Source organism: Phasianus colchicus, unplaced genomic scaffold (genome assembly GCF_987193195.1).
Source record: "Phasianus colchicus unplaced genomic scaffold, bPhaCol1.hap1.1 HAP1_SCAFFOLD_73, whole genome shotgun sequence".
Taxonomy (NCBI): domain Eukaryota; kingdom Metazoa; phylum Chordata; class Aves; order Galliformes; family Phasianidae; genus Phasianus; species Phasianus colchicus.
In genome coordinates, this window is record NW_028325246.1 from 289,676 (window position 1) to 302,678 (window position 13,003).

The 13,003-nt window shown below is 44.0% G+C and overlaps 1 protein-coding gene across 11 annotated transcripts in view; it reads right to left on the reverse strand.

The window, feature by feature from the left end:
- LOC149911638 (RANBP2-like and GRIP domain-containing protein 8) overlaps positions 1-11,656 on the reverse strand; it is a 58,646-nt gene extending 46,990 nt beyond the window's left edge. For 8 of the 11 annotated variants that reach the window (XM_090133522.1, XM_090133528.1, XM_090133530.1 and 5 more), the window contains exons 1-3: positions 11,055-11,656; positions 10,143-10,240; positions 1,122-1,245 (exon numbers count right to left, since the gene is read on the reverse strand). The gene's annotated coding sequence lies outside the window, so the exon portion shown is untranslated. Of the gene's footprint in view, positions 1-1,121; positions 9,177-10,142; positions 10,241-11,054 lie in introns of all 11 variants that reach the window. The other 3 variants (XM_090133524.1, XM_090133517.1, XM_090133521.1) reach the window with 3 other exon arrangements.
- Positions 11,657-13,003: the final 1,347 nt, after the last annotated feature.

The following is a 13,003-nucleotide window of genomic DNA, read 5'->3' on the forward strand; positions in this document are numbered from 1 at the left end:
GTGCCTGGGAGGAGGAAGGGGTAGCTGCTGGGCATGCTGCTACCTCCACCAGAGATGAGCCTTCAGGGTCGCCAGCCCAGAAGGAGTCTGCGGCTGCCGGGTAGAACAAAGCATCTCTCTGCAGGAAGGCAAAACTCTTGCTTTACTTAGTGGTAAAATAGTAGAAATGCAATAATACAACTATCTTTTAGTCTAACTGTAAATCCCAGGGTTTTCGACCTGAATCAACATGCATGGAGAACAGTCCCATGAAAGAACAAACAGAAACCTGAACAGAAAAGCCCTGCATCCAATCCACATGCCTGTTGTGTATCTCTATCTCTCACTTGGTTCATGTTTCAGACTCTGTTTTCTTCCCCTGCATTTCAGCAATTCTGTTCGTCAGTGGAAGGGCACTTGTATCATACTCATAGTTTAAGAAAGTAGTATATTATGAGCAGCTCTTTGGAGATGCTTAGTTCAGACAACCATGATCTTATTGGAAACAGGCACCTAAGGTTTGCAAAGAGAAACACGTCTCCAGTACATGCCAGGGACAGGATTATCATAGTGCTGAAACATTATTTCAGATGATCCTTTATCAGTAAAGGATAGAATTTGGGGGCATATTCACAAAGTCTGCACAAGCTGAAGCTAATTAACATATTCTGCTTTCTCATCATTCAGTTGGAGAAGACAGGCACATTCAAACATCAGTCTGTAGGAGTTGAACTAATACACAGTGCAAAACACTTGGATTCTTCAGAGGGAAACGTTGTCTTCAGCTGCCTCAGTTAAATCTATTCAAAATTATCTTGCAAAATTATCTTCTTAGTTCCTTACCACTCTTTCCTTCCCCACACTTCAAAACTACAAGCAGCTAGAACAACGTTCTCTGTAGAAATCCAGGACAGAAGAGTCCTGGTGGATCAGTATCAAGCCCATCTCACAGGAGGCCAACGCCCACTATTTCCTGTCTCATCAACACAGATCTTTGGCAGCATTCAATTGTCTTCCCTGTCATCAAAACCGGGATCATTTCAAAGCAAGTGAATCCAGCCTGTAAAAGCACATTTAGCCTCCTACAGCAATGCAGTGGTTTTGGGGATTGAGTTTGAGAACACATCTTTAGGCAAACACACCAATTTCCATGTGTCTGAATGTGCAGCCACCCCGACGCAGTGATCCTCCTTCCACAGCTGCAGACCCTTTCATTCCACACAGTGGAAGAATGTCTTCACAGGGGCAGAACAAACAGCTGTCTCCCTGCAACAAGAAGGAAACAAAAAAGACAAATAAAGGAGCACAGCCCCATGTCCAAGACTGTGTAAACTCCACGTATTCCAGTGACCAAAAGTAATCTGCAATATCAGCCTTCACCCTGGCATCACAGGCCCTTGTTGGCCTATGACAGCAGTCTTGGTACATGATACCTGTGAGTGGGTAACACAACAATAGAGGTGAAGCCTGAGCCAGCAGTTTTCCTTACTGTCTCACTTATCTGCCTGAAAAACAGATAACCTCATTGCACCTACTGCAAAAAGACATTTAGACACAAACTTCCATTCACTTTGACTGTGTTTGCAAGGATCTTATGAAGGAAAAAAATGGTTTCTTCTACAGTTAGCCAGAATAGGGGCTTCTTTGAAAGAGCAACAGTGTGCAGACACTACCCCTGGCATCCTTCTGCTGTGCTTATGTAGCACCTGGAGCAAGCAGGTACTGTACAGCTTGTGAGAAAACATGTCAGTAGGAGCAGTACACTCATAATGCAGCAACAAAGACCGGAGCACTGTGAGACAGGTAGCAGAGTGCTTTTGTTAGTGGTCAATGTTAACCCCATCCAGTCAGTGCTGAGCAGAATGGGGACAAAGGGTAGACTCCACAAACTGAAGATAATGTTTCCTCCTGGCTCGGCTATAATCATTTCTTTGGGCTTTTTTTTTTTTTTTTCCTGTTCCTTGGTTTTGGTAAGATGCTAATAATTTATGCAAACTCCCCCATACACTACCAATCTCCATCCGAGGATGATATAAAGACTGTGATAAGCCCTTCTTCTAGACATACAATTTTAGAAACAAAATCTGTTAGAGATTTTGTGATGCAGATAGATATGGGCAATAAAAGCAGAGGCAGAGAAAAAAAGAGCTGGCTTGCATGGCAGCAGGTAAACAATGTACCCAGGAAAAACACTTGTCTGTAACACTCACACCTGTATCTCATCCCACATAAAACCCAGAACATTACAACTTTAAAAGTCTAATTCATCTATACTGTGTTGAGCCTCTAAGCTGTCTTTGCTTCTCTGCTTCTGTAATCTAAGCTCACTTTGTCTTTCTACTCAACAGGCAAACCTCATCATAAGAAGACAATATGCAAACTATGGGTGGAGTACGTATGTAGCCAAATTATTAAAAGAATTTTTTACTATGAGACAACAAACATATGTGAGGCAATGTTGTCTGAACTGAAAACACAGTGACTTTAACATACATACCAAAACACTAGAAATCAAGTTTTACCATATTTGAGAATTTCTGGTTATGTAGGTTATGTAGGAATTAACTTAAGCTGCGTAGGAAAATCTGGGATGCCACATGAACCAGCCAGACCTCCAACCCCATCCCCTTTGCATTACGCACAGGAAAAGGAAAAGGTTACCACTTATTTCACTTAAAGAAAAGCAAGAAAATCCTCAATTACTGAAAATCACCACGCTTGATCTTACAAATCAGGATGTAACATAGTAACTCTTCTCTCCAGCAACCAAAAAAGATAAATAGCAGAGGAATAATTGATTCAGAGGTCTGGAAGAGAAATACTGACATACTAAGAGCATGAAACAAATCCAGTCTAGTTCAGACATAGCTGAAAGCTGTTGTCAGCCAAAGCCTCAGCAGTTACCAACATGTAAACAAAGCTATGTTTAATGTGTTAATTTTTTAACTTGAACACAATGCCTGGCATTAAAAAAAAAAAAATAATCATAAGTTGTTCTTGTTTGAATCAAAAAATGGGAGAAAATCACTCGGAAGCAGAACATTCACGACTTCTAAAATCACTGCCTTATGAAGGTAAGTACAAAAGCCTATCTGCTAACCAGCAACCGGCCCAGCAAAAACTACTGAAATTATCCATCAACAATGAAGAGGCAACAATACAAGGAAAAGTACATCAGCTGAATTATTCACGCTTTAGAATACCAAAAGGTTAGATCTGAACTACCTGAGCCCCCAGGGTCAGCCTTTCTCAAGCTACACGATCATCTACTGCAGCTGGGACTTATTCTCTGTGTTCCTAAGCCTACTTCTTCAGTAGATTGGAAAGACTGGTTGTATCAGCTATAAAATACCAAGAGTTCAGGGTTCTGTGTTACATGGAGTGAAACTTCATCTTAGCAAAGACGATTCTATTTTTGAAACAACCCACTGTTTCCTGTGGATAGTAAAAATAAAATGAAATCCAACAACAGCTTGTACTCTTAGCCTGTACTCTCAAATGTAGTGACAGAGTGCTCTAGAGTGGAGGTAAGAATGACATGAGTCCTACAGCAGTTAAAAACATTTTAAAGATAACAACATTCCTCTGAGGCAGTAACAGCAAGTGCAGTACGCTCTCCCCCCACGCCCCTGCTCACACAAGTAACCTGCTGCTGGTTGTGGTCCTGCTTGGCAGGAAGCTGCCCTACACCCACCCCAAGCAGCCTCACCAGCACAGGGCAGCCTAAGCCCAGCACCAGGCAGGGCACCCTGCATGGCATCTGCCAGGCTGTGGCTGGCTCAGCTCCCATCCCGCTGTGCCTGCAGTCCCGCTAACCCCATGCTACAGCAGGTGCTGTGTCATCACAAGACAGAGTGGCGACAGAGGCATATTCTCTATGGGTTCTGCCCTATAAATGCCATCACACAACCTGGCACTCTGAAGTTTACATGGATTAACACCTTGTGAGCCCCTCTCTTCAAGGAGCTAATTCTACAAGTCTGAATCCCACAAAGGCTGTGGGGCGATGACAATTGGCACTGTGGCAGATACCCTATCCTAAGCAAGATTGTGCTCCTAAGACACTCAAATTAGTGTGGCAGAACCCTACCTTATTTTCAGTTTAATCTCTGTATCAATCTAACGTGGATCAAAATAACAGATTCAGCACCTGCAATGAGTCTAGATTGAGCAAAGCTTTCAACAGAGGGAGCAAAGAAATCAAGACAAGATGATGCAATGTGATGGAGTCAAAGCAGCTGGCCAACCAAACACAATGTGCACGCATTTCCAAGCTGAGTGTGTACCTGGAGTTGGGATTGTATCATTCACTACCAAAAGAATTCCTGAGTACCCTCATAAAGAAAGCTATATGCTAACATTACTGGAGTCAGTTTTCATAAGTTAGTCCTCTTTAAAATTCCTAGATGCTTGTTTGCTTAATATGCACCATTTACTTCTCCGAAGTTGCATTTCCTTTTGTCTTTCCATTTGAAGGGCTTTGAAAAACTCTTTGAAATAGAAATTCCATGATTACTGTAATACACTTGGGTAGGTATTTGGACTTTCATCCAAAGACATTCAGTGCATTTTACTAAAATAAAGAATACTCAAAAACTTACTCCAACAAATTCCCATTGATTTTTATACCACTGGTTTTGGATGTTACAAGCAGGAGGTAGCAAAACACAGCTATTCAGCAATCCCAGCAAGTCAGATGGGCTCTAGGGAGACAAGAAGGGCAATAAGGTGACAAAATTGAAGGGATAGGCTACTTGGGGAGATTACAAAGAAGTTGCTAAGGTATGCAGGGAGGAAGTTAGGACGGCAAAAGTCCAACTTGAACTCAGACTGGCCACCGCAGTAAGAGAGTAAAAAATCCTCTTATAAATATATCAATGGTAAGAGAAGGACCAAGGAGAATTTCCATCCTTTACTTGATGCAGCGGGGAGTGCAACCACTGAGGATAAGCAGAAGGCTGAGGTCCTCAATGCCTTCTTTACATCTGCCTTTAAAAGGCAGATCAGTTATCATCAGGGCACTTTGTGTCCCAATCTGTAAGTCTGGGATGCTACGCAGAATACACCCCTGGTGATTCAGGTGGAGACAGAGAGCTCCTCCTCCATCTGGACTGTCACAAGCCCAAGGGACCGGGCTGAAAGGCAGGTCATACTTGTCAAACCTCATCTCCTTCTATGACTGGGTGATCAGCCTGGTAGATGAGGGAAGGGCTATTTATTGATGTAGTCTGCCTAGACTTCAGCAAAGCCTTTTCCATGGTCTCCCACAGTATTCTCCTGGGGAAACTGGCTGCCCATGGCCTGGACAGGTATAACCTTCTTTGGCTAAGGAACTGCTAGAAGGCTGCACCCAAAGGGTAGTGGTTAATGGAGCTAAGTCCAGCTGGCAACCCCAGGGGTCGGTACTGGGGCCCATCTTGTTTGATATCTTTACTGACGACCTAGATGAAGGGATTGAGTGTACTCTCAGTATGTTTGCAGATGACTCCAAGTTGGGAGGTGGTGCTGACCTGCCTGAAGGCAGAGAGGCACTTCACAGGGATCTAGATAAGCTGGATCGCTGGGCTGAGGTTCAACAAGGCCAAGTGCCAGGTCCTGCACTTTGGCCACAACAACCCCATGCAGTGCTATAGGCTTGGGGATGAGTGGCTGGATGACTGCAAGGAGGAAAGGGACCTGGGGGTGTTGGTTGATGCTTGGCTGAACATGAGCCAACAGTGTGCCCAGGTGGCCAAGAGGGACAATGGCATCCTGGCCTGCATCAGAAATAGTGTGGCCAGCAGTAGCAGGGAGGGAATCATCCCCCTGTACTCAGCTCTGGCCACACCTCAAGTACTGTGTCCAGTTTTGGGCTCTTCACTACAAAAAAGGCACTGAGGCCCCAATGTCCAAAGAAGGGCAACAGAACTGATGAGGGGTCTGAAGCACAAATCTTATGAGGAGTGGCTCAGGGAGCTGGGATTGTTTAGTCCGGAGAAGAGGCGGCTCAGAGGAGACCTTACTGCACTCTACAATTTCCTGAAGGGAGGTTGTGATGATGAGGAGGGGTTTGGCCTCTTCTCCCAGGTAACAAACAGGACCCAAGGAAACAGCCATAAGTTGTACCGGAGGAGGTTTAGGTTAGACCGCTCTGAGGTTTTTCTCTCAGAGTGGTCAGGCACTGGAATGGCTGCCCAAGGAGGTGGTAGAGTCGCCGTCCCTGGCAGTGTTCAAGGGGCATCTGCATGAGGAGCTACAAGATGAGATTTAGTGCTTGTGGTGGCAATGGTGATGGGAGGATGGTTGGACTAGATGATCTTGTAGGTCGTTTCCAATCTTGCGATACTATGATTCTATGAAATATCAATGCAAACAGTAATAAATTCCTTCCTTCTTCACAGATCTTAACAACTTGGTTTCCACTTCCTCTCAATACTCTCTCTTCATCCAGAGGCCAGCAAGTCCTCTTGGATGCTGTCAACGGTTTATGGGCTGGTTCAGCCTGGTTCTGTGACTAGTGGGGTGGAGGGATCCACAGATCTGCACCTTTGGAAAAGGGAAACAGGGGACCCAAAATAATTGAAAACAGCAGCAACGATCTCAGGAGAAACAAACTAATTTACTAAATACAGTATCAGCAAAATATAATGAGAGAGAGGGAGTGTGTGTGAAAGGTGGATTGGTCTCACCACAACGCTGAGGTGAGAAGTGCAGTCCAGTTGAGCTGACGAAGAAAAGCAGACAGAAGAGCAGACAGAGAAGTGCAGGCAAAGAAGAGAACATCAAGTGACCTTGCCGGGAGTTACATCTCCTTACTGACCGCAAAGCCCCCTGGGGAATGCAGTTGTTGTTCTCCTCCAGACAGGCACCCGGAACTTGAGCATCCACAGTCAAACCTCCAGTGCATTACATGATGTTATGATGTGGAATACTGATAACCAAAAATCATAAAACCATGACAGATGCTTTCAACTGCTCAGCAAAATTAAAAAAAAAAAAATCAGAGAAACTGTTCTCTACTCTGGGAGCGTTCCAAAGCTTTCTGACCCAGAGTAAAACTAGGAAAAAAAAATGTGAGGTACCCAATTGTTAGAACTACCTTTTTTTTTTTTTTATGTGCACATTACATATTTTCACATTTATCAAGATTTCTTGGAGATCCTAGAGAAAAAAAACAAAGGACGTTCTTCCTCCTTTCTCCTATCACTTCACTACTACTTTGTGCTCCTCCATGACTGTGACACTACTAGCATATTCATCATTGCTTCTATTTATAAAATAAGAAACATATATATTTTTTCCATGCAATTCCTTTGGAAATTAGTAAAGGACAAACCTCAAGCTTTTGAGAGGTCTGAACTGGTCATGAAAAGCATCCAGAAGCTCAGAGGCTTATCCAAAGCTAATCTGAAAATTTCCAAACGTCTTCGCTCTAGAGAGAGGCACAGAAACCCATTGGATCAGGACTCCCATCACTAACTGGGCTCACCTCTCTCACTCTGCTCCCTCACCAAACATCCAGGACTGGTTTTAACCATGTCCTTGCTGAAGAGCACACAAGATACGCAAGCACACCGTTCTCCCTAGGAAAAACATCACTCCTAGGCATCTACACTGCAAACCTATAAACAGATGTTTAAATCTTATAGGAATCAGAACAACTTAAAACGTATGCCTGAGGCCTCTGTTTAGCAGTAACGGCTTGCTGAATTTGGGCTCACAATATGACTCCAACTTGTCACCTTCCTGCTTTCCAACTGCCTTCACTGTGCTTTGAAGCTAAGATCCAATGCCTTAATGCCCTTATGTAACAGCATCTACTTCATCAAACACAGAGGAAGGAGCGTCTCAGTAACATACATCACACACCAGCCAGGCTGGTAAAGATAGGTAACTCTTCTGTGACAGCTTCATTGGAACGTTATTGTATTAGCCTTGGTATCACCCGGAACTCATTCCATTCACTGCTTTGAGGGGTCAGAGCCTAAACTCTTCTAAAAGACCACATATCATCATGAAATCAGGTACACCTGATACGACCACACCACTAAGGCTCCTTTGCTAAACTTCAGTGGTTCCCAATGCTTGCTTAAAAAATAAAATCCAGCAAGAATATCAAGCGCCAACACTTTCCTCAGTATCCCAACATCCCTGCCTTGTCCATCTCTGGCCAGCAGGACTAAATTCAAAGCAGCGCAAACCACAATTCCACACAGGTAGCCTGAAGCTATGTTTAATCTTGCAGATCAGAGCTCAATAAACATTGGCTTGGCACAAGTCACTCACACAGAACAGTGGCTCTGCTATCACCAGTACATGCTATACATCAAGAAGGAACGTGCTGAGGAAAATGAACACAGCAGCATACAACATAGAGTTCCTCATGACTGTCAGCACTGAAAGCAAAGCAGGCTGAAGAAAAAACCTCAGGTAAATCCATAGAGGACAGCAAAGCAAGGAGGACGAAGGACATGGACTGATCCTGAACCAAACACATTAGACAACAAGAGCCTTGAGAGGACTAGTTGGTTATGCAGATAAACAATACGCACACCTGAAATGGTGATTTCTTCTGAAGACTCTAGGGTGTTCCTCATCAAGAAAAAAGATAATACATTAAAAAAAATCAGGATGGATATAATTTGAAAATTCTTTTCAACTGACCTGGCATCCCAGGACAAACTGAAGACTAGTCAGGACACCAGTGCAGAGAAAGAGAACTAACAGCATAGGGGGGTGCCACAGAGAAACTGGAAAGTGACCAAATCTTTGCTCAGATAGAAACTGCTGTGTAAGGCAGAAAGCTGATGGTGATACCTTCTGCCAATGAGGAGCACAGTGGGAGGATGAGGATGGATGATATCTGCAGCACAGACATTCACAACGTGGCATAGCCTAACACAGAGCTACAATTCCAAAGTGATTATAAGGTTTTATTTAACAATGCTGTTGTGTGGGACGATTCAACTGCTTCAAGCTCAAACAAGCTGCAAGTGACTGATTAATCAATAAATCTCAGCAACCTCAAAACCTGATTGTCTTGGAAAAAATAAACAGAACACGCCATCTCAAATAGCATATAATCAATCTACAGAATTTAATCCAGCAGGCAGTCCTGTGACCAAATTTTGTGCTGGCAGCAGACTCTTCTTACGACCATTAGGAACATTCCCAGTTACAGAGCTACCACAACTTGGGCAGAAAATATACAGACCCACCTGGGAGGATAGAAAATAAAGAAGCAATTTACCCTCCCCTTATCCAACTCCTCTCTCACATTTAGAAGTGAAACTACAACTTTAAATGCCAGGAAAAAATGAGGGAAAAAAAAAAATCATCTGGTATTTTCCAGGCAAACACCAAGATCATAGAATCACAGAATGTCCCAAGTTGTACGGCATCCACAAGGATCATCAAGTCCAACCTCGTGCTCCAGGAAGGACCACCCAAACACAAACGGTCTTTAAGCTGCAGCAGCTCAGGACCAGGCCCACAGCCCTGGGGAGCCTGCTCCACAACCACTGGTATCAGATGCAGCAAGCACAGGGAGCAGGCAGGTAGGCACAGCAAAGCAGCAAGCAAAGACCAATCTCTGAGAGGGGGCCTGCTTACAGAAGTAAACCTGGGGCCTACCTACAGAAAGCCCACACCTTTCACTTCCAATAAAGCTCCACCATTTTGACAGCCAAAACAGAAACCAGCATTTCACTTCTCATGAGTCTTCCCTGAACTCCCAAATAAATGGTTACTTGAGATGCCCTATTGCACTGCAACTGCTCATAATTAACAATCAAAATTATATCTTTCATGACATAAGAAGCTCAATTCTGCTTGATGGTAATGACAGTCTTTTCAACTGGCCTGGCATCCTGGGGCAAACTGACAATTAGACAGGATACCAACATAGAAAAAGAGAACTAACGGCATAGGGGGGTGCTACAGAGGAACTGGAAAGTGACCAAACCTCTGCTCAGGTAGAAACTGCTGAGTGAGGTAGAAAGCTGATGTGTCCTTTCATGTTCACAGCTTCTGCATAAGCTGTAATGATTCAGCATATTTAGCTTTCTTATCATTCAGTTGGAGAGGGCAGATGCTCTCACACATCAACCAGCAAGCACTTGGAGGAGCCAGCCCTCTCGTTTTTTCAGTGACAGACATCACTACTGCTGGCTCTGACACCTTACCATGAGATGCTTCAGTTTACTAACGTGGACTTCAGCAGCTACTCCTAAATTGACCTTCATTCATACAGTGACACCATCAACTTCTAGCACAAGCTGACCTGCAACACAGAGATAAGAAAATGGGATGGCAACAAACACAGAGATAACAGAATCACAGAACGGCCAGGGTTGGAAAGGACCTCAAGGATCATGGAGCTCCAAGCCCCCTGCCACATACAGAGCCACCAACCTCCACATTTAATACCAGACCAGGTTGCCAAGGGCCCTATCCAACCTGACCTTCAACACCTCCAGGGATGGACGGCCATCCACAACCTCTCTGGGCAGCTGTTCCAGCACCTCACTGCTCTCTCTGTAAAGAACTTCCCCCTGACATCCAACCTGAATCTTCTCTCCCTCAACTTCAAACCATTTCCCCTTGTGCTGCTGTTATCTACCCTTTCAAAGAGTTGATTCCCCTCCTGTTTGTAGGCTCCCTTTAGGTCCTGAAAGGCTGCAATGAGCTCACCCCGCAGCCTTCTTTTCTCCAGGCTGAACAAGCCCAACTCCCTCAGCCTGTCTTTGTAGGGGAGCTGCTCCAGACCCTTATCGTCTCCATAACGTGTTAATATTCTTTAACAAAAAAAGCAACGACAATACAGAAGGGCAGCTGCAGCAACGTATCAGTACATAAAGAAATGTACATAAAGAAGCCCGGCCCGGCCGCGGCGCCCCCCCACCCCCCCGGAGCCGCCCGGCCGCGGCGCCCCCCCCACCCCCCCCGGAGCGGCGCAGCACGGCCCGGTTCGGCCGTGTGTGACAGAACACACACACAAAAAAAAAGCAAATAAGAAAGAAAGCCATAACATAAGTAACGGCAGAAACACCAGTGGAATGGGAGTATATTACAAAGGTAAGAAAAGGACTGCTCACCATCTCCAAGGATTTACACCCACAGAACTGACTCCAGAGTGGAGAAACTTCCAGAAAGAAACCCTTCCCCCGTGGCAATCAGCCCTTAAACGAGCTCTGAGAGGGGCAGCCAGGCTCCACCCCTTCCAGCCACGGAGCTGCATTGCGTTCACCTGTGCTCCCAGGGCTGACCGGGTCCTTTCCTCAGGTGCTCAATCAGTGGTTCAGGCTGGGATTCAACACTTCTTATACAGCATAGCAAAGCAAAGCAATAGATGAAAGAAAAACAACAAAAGAAAACTAGCAGGATTCTAGATGAAATAACACAGAAAACCTGAGGAAGCAAGGCAGAAGGCTAGGTTATGGCTGTGTGTCTGTCTGAACAGCTGCTCGGTGCACCCATCACAGACAGCTACATAGAACTGGGCTCCAGAAGCACTGACAGCTCCTGTCAGCTTCAGTATTAAAGCAATCTGATAAACTTCCAATTCCATATTTCAAGTACTTCAAAGAAAAAAGCATTAAAGCTGGCAAACATATGATGGCTTCAGTTAACAAACACGAAGTTAAATGGCACTTAAGGAAATAAGCATCCTTAAATTACTGCACCTCTTTTAGTTTATCCAGAGAGGCTTCTAGCTCCTTTAGAGCTTCACTTCTAGCTCCTTTAGAGCTTCACTTCTAGCTCCTTTAGAGCTTCACTTCTAGCTCCTTTAGAGCTTCACTTCTAGCTCCTTTAGAGCTTCACTTCTAGCTCCTTTAGAGCTTCACTTCTAGCTCCTTTAGAGCTTCACTTCTAGCTCCTTTAGAGCTTCACTTCTAGCTCCTTTAGAGCTTCACTTCTAGCTCCTTTAGAGCTTCACTTCTAGCTCCTTTAGAGCTTCACTTCTAGCTCCTTTAGAGCTTCACTTCTAGCTCCTTTAGAGCTTCACTTCTAGCTCCTTTAGAGCTTCACTTCTAGCTCCTTTAGAGCTTCTTCTCATTCCCGGAGCTGGAAAAATCAAGGAAAAACTGTTGAAACGGCTCCAAAACCCGTCCAATTTTCACCTAATCCCAATTTTGCCCTGCAGATGGGGTATTGTTTTTATTTACGGTGTTACACAACAGGTGACTAAAGTAACTGATGTAGCTTTGAAGTAATATCATTCCATAAAATATACTGTTTTTCTTTGAAATCTCTCTCTGAAATGAATTAATTCATACATACATTGTAGGAGGAATTTTACTAGCTGTGGGAATGGAATGTTGTATTCTGTAACTTATCCTTAGAAATAAGAAGAAGTAAAATTAGAAGTGAAATATTATGTATGTTAGCAGCACGTTTTAGAAACATTTTTTACTGAATTATGTGATTAATTCTTTCTTGCAAAACTGGAATAGTTGTTAAATGTTCTAAACAATGAGACTTAGAGCGTGTTAGAGATTAGAAAACATACTGTAGAGTTGTTTTGTTAGGATAAGAAACTCCCAGCAAGAGAAAAACAGATTTAGCAAACACCAAAGAAGCCAGGGCCTCTACACAAGGCCGGACTGTCTCACTCTGTGAGAAGTTGGGATGTGACAGGCAGGCATCAAGATACTCCCCTGTCTTTCTCTCAAGCTTATCTTTGTAGAAAGAAGGACAAGCAGATATCTGCAGAATAATGATCAGGTGTGAAATAATTAACTACAGATTCACACTCATGCAGCAGAAATTTATGTTTGTTTAGTATTTCCAATGTTTAGTGAAGCATCAAGAAGATTGCGAACCTGAAGACCTCAGCCAATAAGGAACTAGAGAGAAGGAGATAAGCCAGGGAATAGGGAATTAAAGATGTAACTCTGTTTTCTATGTGCTCTCCTGCTTGCAGGAGGCCTGCCATTGCAATTGCAAATAAAACCTGCTTTATCAGAGATTCTGTCCTAGAAAATTATTTGGATATTTCCTATATTAGCCGAAGTCAATTGTAGGTTTGGATACAGCTGTAACT